This window comes from Aedes albopictus, chromosome 2 (genome assembly GCF_035046485.1).
Source record: "Aedes albopictus strain Foshan chromosome 2, AalbF5, whole genome shotgun sequence".
Classification (NCBI taxonomy): domain Eukaryota; kingdom Metazoa; phylum Arthropoda; class Insecta; order Diptera; family Culicidae; genus Aedes; species Aedes albopictus.
Window position 1 is genome coordinate 454,416,297 of NC_085137.1, and position 16,155 is coordinate 454,432,451.

Consider the following 16,155-nt stretch of genomic DNA (forward strand, 5'->3'; position numbering starts at 1 on the left):
CCTGTTCATCGACTTCAAGGCGGCATACGACCGCACAGAGCTATGGAAAATCATGGACGAGAACAGATTTCCCGGGAAGCTTACCAGACTGATAAGAGCAACGATAGACGGTGTGCAGAACAGCGTAAGGATTCCGGGTAAACTATCCAGTTCGTTCGAATCTCGACGGGGACTACGACAAGGGGATGGACTTTCCTGCCTACTATTCAACATCACCCTGGAAGGTGTTACGCGACGAGCCGGGCTCAACAGCCGGGGTACGATCTTCACGAAATCCGGCCAATTTGTCTGTGTTGCGGATGACATGGATATTATTGCTAGAACATTTGGAACGGTGGCATAACTGTACACCCGCCTGAAACGTGAAGCAACAATGGTTGGACTGGTGGTGAATGCGACTAAGACAAAGTTCATGCTGGTAGGTGGGACTGAGCGAGACAGGACAAGCCTTGGCAGCAATGGTACGGTAGACGGGGATATTGTCGAGGTGGTAGAAGTATTTGTCTACCTCGGGTCCTTGCTGACGGCTGACAATAACGTGAGCCGTGAAATACGAAGGCGCATCATCAGTGGAAGTCGTGCCTACTATGGGCTCCAGAAGAAACTGCGGTCAAAAAAGATTCACTCCCGCATCAAATGTACCATGTACAAGACGCTAATAAGACCGGTGGTCCTCGACGGACACGAGACATGGACGATGCTCGAGGAGGACCTGCAAGCACTCGGAGTTTTCGAGCGACGCGTGCTAAGGACGATCTTCGGCGGCGTACAGGAGAACGGTTTGTGGCGAAGAAGGATGAACCACGAACTCGCTGCACTCTACAGGGAACCCAAGATCCTGAAAGTGGTTAAAGCTGGACGGATACGGTGGGCAGGGCGTGTTGCAAGAATGCCGGACAACAACCCTGCAAAGTTGATGTTTGCTAACCATCCGGTGGGTACAAGAAGGCGTGGGGTGCAGAGGGCACGATGGGCGGCCATAGGTGGAGCGTGATCTGGCGAGCGTTGGGCGTGACCGACGTTGAAGAGATGCAGCCACAAATCGAGTATTATGGCGGCAAATTGTTGATTCAGTATTATCATGAATTTGATGTTGAACTAAATAAATGAATTCGCTTCCACATCCGCTTCCAACATTCCGTGTTACTTTGAGATACATTGTAATCGCTAACTCTCGTCAATAAAGTCATCACTCCAACAGTGGAAATCGTAGCGTGTGAAAGAGGAACAGATGCGTTCTTAATTATACGAACCGCATAAAAAGGCACTCGGCCCGAATTACTCTCGTAAAAGCTCATGCTTACTCGCGGTGGAAGCATTCCATTTTACAACTCCAGATCTTGGTTGGTGGCAGATGGATGCAACCGATGTCAAATTTCCTCCACAATGTGTACAATGTAATTCTAAAAAGAAACAACTTGTGTCGGTATTAACCCAACCAGACACATACGGGAGCTTTCATTTGTTGCTGCTCCCTAACTTTTTACGTTCGGTCAAATAGATAACGTTGGATGGATGTTCGTCTGAACGTTTCTGAGCACCCCTTTTTCGAGGAGTGCGCTTCCTGGTGAATAGGAGCAAGGAAACACCATCCTTGTTAGATGTTTTAATTGAAGATATGCTACACAACATCGCAAGGGATTTGTTGAGTTTCAAAAGATCCCGCTTTGCTCATACGTTATACAATGTTGTACATTTGTCTTCGCTAAAATTCTTCCTCATTAAATATCCTGGCTTCTTCCCTTCTCTTTGGCGTAACATCCCAACTGGGATAAAGCATGCTTTCTCAGCTTAGTATTCTATAAGCACTTCCACACTTATTAACTGAGAGCTTCCTCTGCTAATGACTATTCTGCCCAATTACCATATTTTTAAATAGTAAATCAGTGCACGCACTTGCACACCTATAGACAGAAAACTCGAAATCAGTCAAAAAATATCACTCGGAGCAGTAGGTATCATTTCCTTCTGCTTTTTCCTAATTCTCACACTCTCCTCATGTTGCTGTTCATTCGTCAAACAGTCGAACAGATGTGTCTCACGACTTCGACGAACAGCCGAATCGGGGTACAACGACGTTGACGTTGCTCTTTTATTCGCGACAGCCACAATGAAAAGCTCGTAAATCAAAATACGACATTCGCGAGCGCTAACTAACCCCACGTCTCCACTAGACATAAATGTCTTGCCATTTTGCTGCCAGAAAGAGAAAACGTAACAGAAATGATCAACACCGCTGCTTTCCATGCAAACAGCGAGAGAACATTTCTGTCATGACACATCTGTCCAGCAAAATGGCAAGACATTTCTGTCTAGTGGAGACGTCGGGTAACAGAGCAACATCCCAGTCCCAGAGCTAATGAGTTGCGTAAAGGTCGGCGAAAACGAGAAGTGTTTGTGTGTTATTTCGGGTTATATACACACAGCTGTCGTGGCTAATTTCGGTTTTTACACTTGATTAGTCGGTGTAACGGCGGCGAAGCGGTGTAGCGTGTGAAAGAGAGCAGTTGGGATGGGAGGAAAAACTGAGAGAAAGAGTTTTACGATGTTGTTCAATCAAACTGTCAGATTGGTATTAGCGGGATGATTTGGTTCATGCAGATGGTTGTTGCCAACTCGGTTCGGATTAATGCGATACGAATTATTCGTTTTTAGAAAATTTAAAGCGAGGATGGGAAGCACGATGATGCGCTAAAATACTAGCTGAACTCATAATTCTCTTAAATTAGGCCTCCGTTTGTGAAGATTTTATGAGAAGTTTTCCCAAGCAAGAAACTTTCCCAAGATTTCCTGAGAAACTTATCCAAACTTTTGAAAAAAAAACTTGTTCTAGTTCTAAGCGAATATTTTCTAAACTTCTTGTCTGAGAGAAACTTCCCAAACTTTCGAGAGAAGGTTTTCCAAGTCTTTATGAGAAACTTTTCCAATATCCTGATTGAAGCTTTCCCAAGCTTCTTGGAGAAGTTTTCTCAAGCTTCTTGGAGAAGCTTTCCCAAGCTTTTTGGAGAAGCTTTTCCAAGCTTCTTGGAGAAGCTATCCCGAGCTTCTTGAAGCAGCTTTCCCAAGCTTCTTGGAGTAGCTTTCCCAAGCTTCTTGGAGAACAAGCTTTCCCAAGCTTCTCGGAGGAGCTTTAACAAGCTTCTCGGAGAAGCTTTAACAAGCTTTTGGAAAAGCTTTCTCAAGCGACTTAGAGAAGCTTTCCCAAACTTCTTGAAGAAGCTCTTGAAGAAGCTTTATCATGCTTATTGGAGAAGCTTTCCCAAGCATCTAGGAGAAGCTTTCCCAAGTTTCTCAGAGAAGCTTTCCCAAGCTTCGTGGAGAAGCTTTCCCAAGCTTCGTGGAGAAGCTTTCCCAAGCTTCTTGGAGAAGCTTACCTAAGCTTCCTAGAGAAGTTTTTCCCAGCTTGCTTGGAGAAGCTTTCCCAAGCTTCTTGGAGAAGCTTGCTCAAGGTTCTTGCAGAGGCTTCCCCAAGCTTCCAAGGAAAGCTTCCCCAAGCTTCCTGGAGAAACTTTTCCCTGCTTGCTTGAGAAGCTTTCTCAAGCTTCTTGAAGAAGCTTTCCAAGCTTATTGGAGAATCTTTCCCTAGCTTCTCAGAGAAGCTTCCTTTAGATTGTCCCAAAAGAACATTCCTCAAGCTTCTTAGAGAAGCTATCCAAGCAGCAATTTTCGATCATCCTGTGATCTGGAGATAACGAAGAATATGGTGGGTTCATCTCTCAAGCCTAGGACTACAAATTTCTATAATAAAGTAATAGAAATATTAATACGAAGAATATCTCTAAAATGCGATTTAACAAACATGCTTTACTATGCGACGTACTCAGTAATACGAAAGCCAGCTGCTTTTGCGGCTGTTCTAAACTCCTGGGCAGTTAGGTGACCTTAAACATCTTCGATTTTATTATAGTACATGTGGATTATCTTTAAGCTTCAGAAAACACAGAACATGTTTGAATGCATTACTTCATAAATAAACCGGACAAAGATAAAATCCACCATACCCACCAACACCTCGATGACATTTTCCAAAATACCACATCCCAAAAATAGGCCTCACTCTGACATTCCGAAATATGTGGTGGTACCGACTCGTGACTCCGTGCAATAAATTATTGCCCAAATTAACGCCGTACATATGTCGTCGTGCTCGTGCCGACTCAGCCTCCCCGTCCTCCATTCGACCGCACCAATCCAAAGCTTCCAATCCAAGCCGGCGCTCGTGTTCATCTATGTGCCCCCTCCTCGTATCCAGCCAGCGTCCAAACAGCACCAAATGAAAATTGGCGTAGCCAAGCTTGTCTCCTCTCCGGACTTGGACGTTAGACGACGGACGCAATCGGGCGGGTGACATCTTCCACTCTCGCCGTATTCCTTTCGTCGCGGACGCGACGTTCCGTTGATCTGAAAATAACTTACCGGCGACGCGACGTGATAGAGGGTCTTGTTTCCCGGACTGAAAAAAATCCCGGGATTCGGGATTTTTATTTTCCAAGTCCCGGGATTTCCCGGGATCCCGGGAAAAATCGAAATTTCCTAAAAACGATACGATATACTAATGAAACGATTTCTAAAACATGTTCAATAAATTTCGATCGACTAATTATCACTATTATTCATTATTTAAAAAAAACATATTCTTCAAAGTCCTTTGATTGTATAAGAATATTTAGAAATATTAACCTTCCAGGACGCGCGCCATCAAGCCAGCGAAACTGCACCGCGTTCGCACTGCATACGACGAGCGAGGTTTTTTGGTAGTGTTGTACTTTTTACAACAGCGCGCGTGCTGAAGTGTTAAAGGATATTTGAAAATTCAAATAAAGTACTAATCTTCTTCCGGAATAGGTTAACTTGGGCTATTCTGCCATATTTATCAAATAGAAGTTTTTGACAGAAAGATGATGATATTTGTAGAGTTCTAAAAGGAATTCCAAGAAAAGTTTCCATTGAATTCGTTTCTTTCTAGAGGATATAATAAATAAAGGCTTAATACAATTCTTGCATCAATTAATAAATTAGCCAATGGGGTCTCTTCTTATGTTATTTTTGGGAACAAATTTGAAACTTTCTCTGACAGAGTTTAAGTGAAAAAAGGTCACAAGAGTGACTTAAAAATTTCAAACGACAATTTCTTATGATTTTTTGACAGCAGTTCTATGGTACCATCAGCATTTTATCGATACTTACGAAAGTATACTGCGATTTTATTGCACCATTCGCTTTATTACATTTTTTTAAACTTTGATATTGCACGATTTTCTGGAATTTAAAAAAAATCAGGCCAAGAAAGATCTGGTCTCTTTGCTAGGTTGTGCTTTTACCTCGTATATTATACACATTTCCTTGTTATTTTTGTCAAAAGTCACCGAAGAAATTTCTGCAGAAAACCTAAAACCGGTATGCTGTTTCACTTGAATTTTCTCTAGAATATTGAAACGAGTTCCGCAGGAAATTTTGCCCACACTTAAGGAGAAAATGTCTTAATGCATTTCATCGGAAATATTTTATATAAGTTTTTAAACTTAGGTTAGTTGAATATTATGTATCAACACAGTATTCTTAAGGGTTTACTAAAGAAACATCCAAAAAAGTACACTATATATATATATTTTTTTTTTGAAGAAAACTTTGCAGAATTTCCACTTTTACATATTTTACATATTTTGTAAAAAAAATATACAAAATCTGCTACTTTAAATGTTGAACATGGCTATCAATTCCAGAAATACTTCCCGAATAATCTAGCAATAGCATATAATAAATCATAAGTTTCCATATTCTTATATTCTGCCTGTAGATTCGGTAAAAATAATAATGTATGAATATGCTGCTAAAAAAATCAGTGGTATAATCACAAGTGTTTTCAGCAAAAGCTTGATTTCCATAAAAAAAAATACACTAGACCAATACATTATTACCATTTTATCAGTTTTCGGGAAATCCCGGGAATTGCGGAAAATTATCCCGGGATTCGGGATTTTTTGGATCCCGGGATATCCCGGGATTTTTATCCCGGGAAATCCCGGGTAAGACCCTCTATGTAGAAGTCGTCGTCGGTGGCGCTCAACGAATAGGACGTCATCATCTGTCGTCAGATGAGTTTGGTGCAGTGTGATGTCCTGTTTGGCATTTTGACTCGAGTCGTTTAATGAGGTTCGGCGATTTGGAAAAGTTTCGTTTTCTGATTGGATATGTCAACGAACATTCCCAGATTAGATGGTGACGTTTAAGAGCACAGGAAACCCATTCTAGGGCAGAATACAGGTCGCACTTGATTATCCGGAGTCAGGTACTGATGCTTTTCAAACATATATCTGGGGAACGGAAGGCTCTATAAAGCTGAAATTTTGACATTTTGTCAAACTAACTTTGATTAGTGATTAGTCAAAATTTCAGCTTCTTACATCATTCCGTTCGCGAGATATTATTTTGAGAAGTGCCAGAACTCGACTCCGGATAATCGAGTCCGACCTGTACTGCATTTTCAATCTTTTAACCAACAACGCTAAGAGTAGGTTCAAATCCACAATGCGAAGTCTACCAAAATTCATGGTGCAGGAACGGTGATAGTTGGACAACCACGAACACGTGAATGGCCTAAACATGTACGTATGACAGGCTTAAGTTTACAAAGACAACCCAAATAAATAATATGTTTTAGTCAAATAGACTGGAAGAGGTTGTTAGAAACATCATAAAACCAAAATAAAAGTTATTGGGTTTTATGACGATTCTCAAGACCCCTACAAGACTAATTGGTCATCAAAATGTTACTTCTTCAAATCATTTACAAAAGCGAAAAATTGAGAAAAATCTTAATCAATATTGCTCGTCTCTACTCTTTTCTGTAGCTCTACTTTCTTTTATTTTGAATTCCAGCCCCATTTATCATATTAAGCTCTAATTAGTCACCCAAATTGTCCTCGATAAAACGACCTCCTACATATTCCAGCGAAACGTTCCTCCCCAGGCACATCGTGTGTGCGACATCACTTTCTTGACACACAATTTCGGTTTCCGGCTCAGCAAACATAATACGAGCGATGAATCCGCTTACATCAATTTCCAGCTAGTTTCCCTCGAGAGAAAACAACTGCCCGCCGGCCGCCCGCTCGTCCCGTCCATATGATGAATCCTTGTTCCTATTAAACGGCGTTCACTCGTTTACGTTTTCCCTGTAAGACACGAGAGAGACTGGTCCTTGGCACCAGCGAACTGCTAACTCAACGGCGATGGCTTGGCATTTTCATTCATAAAACATTCCGATCCGGGTTCGATTTTATTTTTTTGCCTTCGCGCACAGCAGGGAATTCGTCCTTCGTAGAAGAAATCATCAAAGTCCTCGTTGGCATTGAAGCCTTGAGTTATTTCCCCGGGTTGGGTGAGGAACAACGCAACGGGTTACATACTATCACGAGGGATTCACCTAGGAGATCGGAAAGACTTTCTCGGTCGACTGTGTTATTGGCTGACCTGATTCACAATCGTCATTTGACGTACGACACGTCATAATTAATTTTCCGAACTTCTAGAATTTCTAGAAGAATCTGAAGCTTGAAGGGTTGCCACCAACACCTCGATGACATTTTCCAAAATACCACATCCCAAAAATAGGCCTCACTCTGACATTCCGAAATATGTGGTGGTACCGACTCGTGACTCCGTGCAATAAATTATTGCCCAAATTAACGCCGTACATATGTCGTCGTGCTCGTGCCGACTCAGCCTCCCCGTCCTCCATTCGACCGCACCAATCCAAAGCTTCCAATCCAAGCCGGCGCTCGTGTTCATCTATGTGCCCCCTCCTCGTATCCAGCCAGCGTCCAAACAGCACCAAATGAAAATTGGCGTAGCCAAGCTTGTCTCCTCTCCGGACTTGGACGTTAGACGACGGACGCAATCGGGCGGGTGACATCTTCCACTCTCGCCGTATTCCTTTCGTCGCGGACGCGACGTTCCGTTGATCTGAAAATAACTTACCGGCGACGCGACGTGATAGAGGGTCTTGTTTCCCGGACTGAAAAAAATCCCGGGATTCGGGATTTTTATTTTCCAAGTCCCGGGATTTCCCGGGATCCCGGGAAAAATCGAAATTTCCTAAAAACGATACGATATACTAATGAAACGATTTCTAAAACATGTTCAATAAATTTCGATCGACTAATTATCACTATTATTCATTATTTAAAAAAAACATATTCTTCAAAGTCCTTTGATTGTATAAGAATATTTAGAAATATTAACCTTCCAGGACGCGCGCCATCAAGCCAGCGAAACTGCACCGCGTTCGCACTGCATACGACGAGCGAGGTTTTTTGGTAGTGTTGTACTTTTTACAACAGCGCGCGTGCTGAAGTGTTAAAGGATATTTGAAAATTCAAATAAAGTACTAATCTTCTTCCGGAATAGGTTAACTTGGGCTATTCTGCCATATTTATCAAATAGAAGTTTTTGACAGAAAGATGATGATATTTGTAGAGTTCTAAAAGGAATTCCAAGAAAAGTTTCCATTGAATTCGTTTCTTTCTAGAGGATATAATAAATAAAGGCTTAATACAATTCTTGCATCAATTAATAAATTAGCCAATGGGGTCTCTTCTTATGTTATTTTTGGGAACAAATTTGAAACTTTCTCTGACAGAGTTTAAGTGAAAAAAGGTCACAAGAGTGACTTAAAAATTTCAAACGACAATTTCTTATGATTTTTTGACAGCAGTTCTATGGTACCATCAGCATTTTATCGATACTTACGAAAGTATACTGCGATTTTATTGCACCATTCGCTTTATTACATTTTTTTAAACTTTGATATTGCACGATTTTCTGGAATTTAAAAAAAATCAGGCCAAGAAAGATCTGGTCTCTTTGCTAGGTTGTGCTTTTACCTCGTATATTATACACATTTCCTTGTTATTTTTGTCAAAAGTCACCGAAGAAATTTCTGCAGAAAACCTAAAACCGGTATGCTGTTTCACTTGAATTTTCTCTAGAATATTGAAACGAGTTCCGCAGGAAATTTTGCCCACACTTAAGGAGAAAATGTCTTAATGCATTTCATCGGAAATATTTTATATAAGTTTTTAAACTTAGGTTAGTTGAATATTATGTATCAACACAGTATTCTTAAGGGTTTACTAAAGAAACATCCAAAAAAGTACACTATATATATATTTTTTTTTTTTGAAGAAAACTTTGCAGAATTTCCACTTTTACATATTTTACATATTTTGTAAAAAAAATATACAAAATCTGCTACTTTAAATGTTGAACATGGCTATCAATTCCAGAAATACTTCCCGAATAATCTAGCAATAGCATATAATAAATCATAAGTTTCCATATTCTTATATTCTGCCTGTAGATTCGGTAAAAATAATAATGTATGAATATGCTGCTAAAAAAATCAGTGGTATAATCACAAGTGTTTTCAGCAAAAGCTTGATTTCCATAAAAAAAATACACTAGACCAATACATTATTACCATTTTATCAGTTTTCGGGAAATCCCGGGAATTGCGGAAAATTATCCCGGGATTCGGGATTTTTTGGATCCCGGGATATCCCGGGATTTTTATCCCGGGAAATCCCGGGTAAGACCCTCTATGTAGAAGTCGTCGTCGGTGGCGCTCAACGAATAGGACGTCATCATCTGTCGTCAGATGAGTTTGGTGCAGTGTGATGTCCTGTTTGGCATTTTGACTCGAGTCGTTTAATGAGGTTCGGCGATTTGGAAAAGTTTCGTTTTCTGATTGGATATGTCAACGAACATTCCCAGATTAGATGGTGACGTTTAAGAGCACAGGAAACCCATTCTAGGGCAGAATACAGGTCGCACTTGATTATCCGGAGTCAGGTACTGATGCTTTTCAAACATATATCTGGGGAACGGAAGGCTCTATAAAGCTGAAATTTTGACATTTTGTCAAACTAACTTTGATTAGTGATTAGTCAAAATTTCAGCTTCTTACATCATTCCGTTCGCGAGATATTATTTTGAGAAGTGCCAGAACTCGACTCCGGATAATCGAGTCCGACCTGTACTGCATTTTCAATCTTTTAACCAACAACGCTAAGAGTAGGTTCAAATCCACAATGCGAAGTCTACCAAAATTCATGGTGCAGGAACGGTGATAGTTGGACAACCACGAACACGTGAATGGCCTAAACATGTACGTATGACAGGCTTAAGTTTACAAAGACAACCCAAATAAATAATATGTTTTAGTCAAATAGACTGGAAGAGGTTGTTAGAAACATCATAAAACCAAAATAAAAGTTATTGGGTTTTATGACGATTCTCAAGACCCCTACAAGACTAATTGGTCATCAAAATGTTACTTCTTCAAATCATTTACAAAAGCGAAAAATTGAGAAAAATCTTAATCAATATTGCTCGTCTCTACTCTTTTCTGTAGCTCTACTTTCTTTTATTTTGAATTCCAGCCCCATTTATCATATTAAGCTCTAATTAGTCACCCAAATTGTCCTCGATAAAACGACCTCCTACATATTCCAGCGAAACGTTCCTCCCCAGGCACATCGTGTGTGCGACATCACTTTCTTGACACACAATTTCGGTTTCCGGCTCAGCAAACATAATACGAGCGATGAATCCGCTTACATCAATTTCCAGCTAGTTTCCCTCGAGAGAAAACAACTGCCCGCCGGCCGCCCGCTCGTCCCGTCCATATGATGAATCCTTGTTCCTATTAAACGGCGTTCACTCGTTTACGTTTTCCCTGTAAGACACGAGAGAGACTGGTCCTTGGCACCAGCGAACTGCTAACTCAACGGCGATGGCTTGGCATTTTCATTCATAAAACATTCCGATCCGGGTTCGATTTTATTTTTTTGCCTTCACGCACAGCAGGGAATTCGTCCTTCGTAGAAGAAATCATCAAAGTCCTCGTTGGCATTGAAGCCTTGAGTTATTTCCCCGGGTTGGGTGAGGAACAACGCAACGGGTTACATACTATCACGAGGGATTCACCTAGGAGATCGGAAAGACTTTCTCGGTCGACTGTGTTATTGGCTGACCTGATTCACAATCGTCATTTGACGTACGACACGTCATAATTAATTTTCCGAACTTCTAGAATTTCTAGAAGAATCTGAAGCTTGAAGGGTTGCAATTCCTGGAGAAATCAATGAAGTAATTTCTGAAGAAATTCCAGAAAGAATCTTTAAAGAAATGCCAAAATGGAATTAAAAAAAAGCGTCAAAATATTTCAGAATACTTCTCAGAATATACCAGAATTTCTGATGGAATTTATAAAGAAATATCTGAAAATATTATAAAAAACTCTTCCTGAGAGAAAGTCCTAAGTGATTCGTTGTGGAATCTCTAACGAAATTTCTTGAGAAACCCTGCAAGGAATTGCAAAAAAATATTCCCAGAAAAAATCCTAAGAAATCCGTAAGCAAAACTGGCGTTATCACTGAAAGGTTTCCGGGTAGACTCTCTGAAATAATAATGCCTGAGTCAATTTCTAAAAAGAAATCTGTAGCGATTCTTTGATAATTCCGTCAAATAATTCTTGGGGAAATTATTGAAACATATTGAAAAATTTTGAATTGCAATTTTTGTGGTTTGTGAAACTATTGGAGCTTGAATACCGTAGCATCTGATATGAAATAAATAGTCTGCTCGCATCTCTTTTAGTATATTTTCAGCATTTAAATCACACTTCACATGTTGGTGTGCGCTATAACATCGAATAAGTAGACATCCAGCTATTCATGTGGATATGTGATAATTAATTTGGAAGACACTGACTGCTCACATCTCACATCTTCAATTCGTACACACATAAATAAGCGCCCTGTTTGCAAAATAGGATACGAACTTATCAACTATTTTGCTTATATCTAGTATTTGGAAGGACCTAATGCATATATAATATATTACGTAAGCAGCTTTGACTATTGGCTGTAAAAATCGTCAAATAATGCTAAGAGAATTTTTCCATACCAGAGCTTCACCAATAGAGTAAGATGTGAGTCGGCATACATTTGATCGACGTTGTTAGACGAAATTATTCAAAATATTTTCCAAACTCCATTTTAAATTTCTCCAGCAATCCACCAGCAGGCTCAAGAAACATTGGTAAATAAGAAAACTGGTCTCATGAGGTGTTAATTTAGAAGACACTGACTGTCCACATCTCATATCAATTGGCACACACAAATATTACTAGCAAATTTGTAACGGTATCGTGTTACGAGGTCCGATTGGTATCAACTGCATCCACTTAAGCGCCAAGCAAGCACTTCCAATCGGCTTGCATGTGGATCAGCTTGAGTATCCCGGCCAGACTCCTCAAGGCGAGTCCTTGTCACAAGTTAAGATCAATTCCGAACCTACCGTGCAACAGTTAACTGTTCAAATCGCATACCCAGAACCAACGAACGATGGGGCAAATCTCTGACGAAAACCAACTGAACCAATGATCAAGTTTTCTCTCCTCTTTCGATTAATTTACTAGTATGTGCCATAAAACGGTTCTAAATCTATTCAGGGTGAAAACATCTTATAATGAGGTAGGGGGCAATAAAATCTTACACTCTAGTTATCTCTTATTCCCTAATGCGTGCACGCTTCTTCGACCAAAAATGGGTCTATGGGTGTTCAATGCGAACGATTATCATATACAAAAAAAAACCAAAACGATCTGACCTGCTTGCAGCCGTGAGGGTCCTGGCTGTATCCTTGTGATGTCGTCGTCACTCCGGTGGACTACCGGTCGATCCGTACACGTGACACCGTGCGCGGTACCGTCTCTCTGCTCACTCGTGATGCCGGGTCGGAGAGGGTTCGGCTCTCGGCTAGCGAAGTAATTCGAGCAGTCCGATCGCTCGACCGGGGATGCTGTCAGTCGAACTACGATGACGGGCTATCACACCACCATATGTGCTTATCACTCGTGGCTACGAGCCGTTCTCGTGTTGCTAACACCGATCGATGGGGTTCGACAAGCGGGGTGGTGATGGGCGGTGCCAATGCGCTCACGTGGTGTGAATCTCCCTTCGAGACCGATGGAGCGATATTCGGTTAGTAGCGTCCGAATTCCTCCGGAAGGCGTGGATTCCTTCGGCCCAGGGTGCGCGAGGGTCGAATACTGGCGCGGACGACGAGGCGAGCCTACAAGTCGCCGAGCTTCTGACTCGTCCCTAGAGACAGCGTGGCTGGTCGCTATCCCCTACACCCTACACTAGCACCTTCGCTTGAAGGATAGTAGTGTCCTTCAAGGAAAAAGATATAATAAACGTTCGCATTAACAACGGTTGTCTTACTAGGATTCACATGTGGTCACAGTACATTATAACGGTTCATTACCTGAGCCTCGAGGGAGGTATTACACGTGCAGTATTCCACACTACACTTTTCTTAGTTTTTTTTTCTTTCAGACCATTTAATTCCAGGTTTCTTCTGCGAGAATTGTTAGAAATAGGAAACAGATTGAACAATTATCTACTTGTACACTTTTCAGTCCTAGGTCACTCACAATGTCTGATTAAAACTTTTCGCTACCGGGCCAACTTTTGCTTTCTTAAATTCCACCTTACGTTTCTCAAACTGAAATTACAATTTAGATTTAATGAATTTTCTCTTAATAGTCACAATCTGGGCTTACACAAACTTTTCGATCGACCTTCAATCACTACTGCTCTATTACACTTCATTTTCTCTAATTTGCTTAGACACTTCTAACTGGCTCACCGATCGATTTGAGAATACCAGATCATCGGATGACTCAACCATGCTAGACCCACGCGACGCCCTCTTTTCAATAGTCTTCTTTTGTACTTTTGAGAAAAACAACATTTCAGTTCCCGTATGAACTGATGAGGCTAATCGTCATTAGTTTTAGTGATGAGATCCTCCCAGTAAGCTTGCTGCATGATAGGTTTAAATTGGTGGTTCTAAATCCCACCACCAGGGGCTCTCGAGTTACTAAAAGGTGATCGATAACCCTCGCTGGTCCCATGTTTTGAAATTGAAAAATATCTTACTTGGCGATTAGGTTTGGATAAAAATTATATTTTTGTTGACCTTTTGTAACTACGTTACATTTCCCCCTATCTCAACTAAAATATATTTAGAATAGAAATATATTTTCATTTGAATGTTATTTAATTTTGTGCGGAACTCAAAAGTAAAAACAAACGTATAACTCACCTTCTCCGAACGCGACTTCTAAGCTTCTTGCCTTAGTTTTGACAATAAGTTGAAGTGTATTCTTTTCATAACAAAATTTACTATATACCCGATACTGCGCACAGAACAAAAATTTTAGGCTTAGATAACTACTATACACACGATTTTAGGAATAGGAATTTTAATTTAACGTTACTTTTAGAGAACAAAGGTATTATAGCTTATATTACAAGAAACACTTTTCGATTGTTCGCAGAACCATTCTTTTCCTTTGCATTGCGGATCACTCACACTCTTGCTTTCTCTACCGACAAAATTATCCCGATCTTGGATATACGCAGATTACCATCTGCCACAAACGACTAAACCGAATAATGGGAATCGAAGCTCCCTTCGTCAAGTATCCACTCGACTAGACATCGCGGCGATACGTACCGAACTGGAACACTCGGTTCCTTGTTTCAGATAACCATCCGAAAAATTATTTCTCCCTGAACTAATAAATCCATCCATAAACTCCTCTCTACATTATTCAACATTCCTCTACCTGTCGGTGATCCGGTATACCACCCCACGACGGTACCTATATAAACTGACAGCCTTCTCTCGTCACTCGTTCTTACTCTCGACTCTCAATTTCTTACTATTCTCCGTGCTGTCAGTCAGTCATCCTACCGGTCGCGGATCAAAATGGTTGCGGTTCGTCGCGAAAAATTTGAAAAAGTGTTTCGATCGAGTTTATAATACTACTAAATTAGGCAAAATATTATGTAACTAGTGAAGTGAATTCCGACGGAAATCTAATGCTAATTGGCAAACTACAAGGTCAAAAATTAATGGATGTATCGCTAAATATGTTGGGCTGATTCGTTTTTTTTCTTTTATATTTTTTTTTAGTGAAATGGTTTATAGCGGCACCCACAGCAGCAGAGCAAAGCCGAGCTTGTATGAGGGTCATTGACCCCTGGGGAAAAGTTAACAAAATTTGTTCGGAAATTGAAAGAGTTGATAAAGTTGAAAGTGAAAGAAAAAAAAATATGGTGTGGGCTTTATCGCCAGGTGCGTATAAGTTTTACTGCTGATCTGCTAAGACAGTGCTAATGGTATTTTGTTGATTTACTGCTGTGGGTATAAGAAGATCTCTACTGTATCGTGGTGAATTTAACAAATTATGTGCTGAATGGGTGAAATAATATGTGCATATTGAACCAGTGAAACTACAGTTTGATGAAGAAATTATTCTAAAGTTTGGGGAACCTGAACTGACCTTCGTACTGAAGCTATCTACATCAAAATCCCAGAATACGAAGAAATAAGGCCGAGCGTTTCCCGGCTACCAGAGCATTTGCTGCCTGTATTTTGGATTCCCGAGGAACGATGGTTTCTTGTACATAGCTGGATGACGGGGACCTATCTACCCTACTCGTCTACTTGGCGTCAATAACGGAGGAAACAGGAAGCTGACATCTCAACGTTAGACAAGGTAAGCCTCTAAGAGTGTTTAGTGTATATTGTTTATGTGCATCTAATTACTAGTGACACCGTCATAGCTCGAACAGCATTTGTTCATTTGGGTTGCAGATCAGCAGATCTAAACACTCCCAATTTGTTACCTTGTAAGTCTTCTAATTCAAAACAATGCGTTCCTAATTTTCCGACTATTCTGGCAGGAGAATATGTGCTAGCTAATTTGGCATTAAAGTTGTTGGCTTTATTAGACAAAAAATAGTTCTTTTTTAAAACGATATCACCTATTTTGAAATCGTGAATCTTCGCCCGTGACCGCAAGTTGTAATACTTGCTGTACTTGTCATACGCATTTTTTAAATTCCTCCGCACCCGCTCGTGAATCTCTTGCATTTCCTGATTTAATTTATTCGGATTGAAGTCTACTTCCCCTGCCGCTTCTCTGATCCTAGCATAGTCCTGACCTGTACCTATGTAATTCCTACCATAGTTAACAAAGAATGGAGTAAAATTTGTGGACTCGTGTACCGC

The 16,155-nt window shown here is 40.6% G+C and overlaps 1 protein-coding gene and 1 long non-coding RNA gene across 4 annotated transcripts in view; one reads left to right on the forward strand and one right to left on the reverse strand.

Annotated features, from left to right (window-relative positions):
- Positions 1–16,155, forward strand: part of LOC109419707 (RNA binding protein fox-1 homolog 1) — an 823,173-nt gene that overhangs the window by 417,915 nt on the left and 389,103 nt on the right. The gene's annotated exons all lie outside the window — the stretch shown is intronic.
- Positions 12,228–13,659, reverse strand: LOC134287405 (uncharacterized). The gene is made up of 3 exons (XR_009997284.1): positions 13,336–13,659; positions 12,402–13,241; positions 12,228–12,359 (listed from the first exon to the last, which is right to left on the reverse strand). It is a non-coding gene; the product is annotated as an uncharacterized LOC134287405 (long non-coding RNA).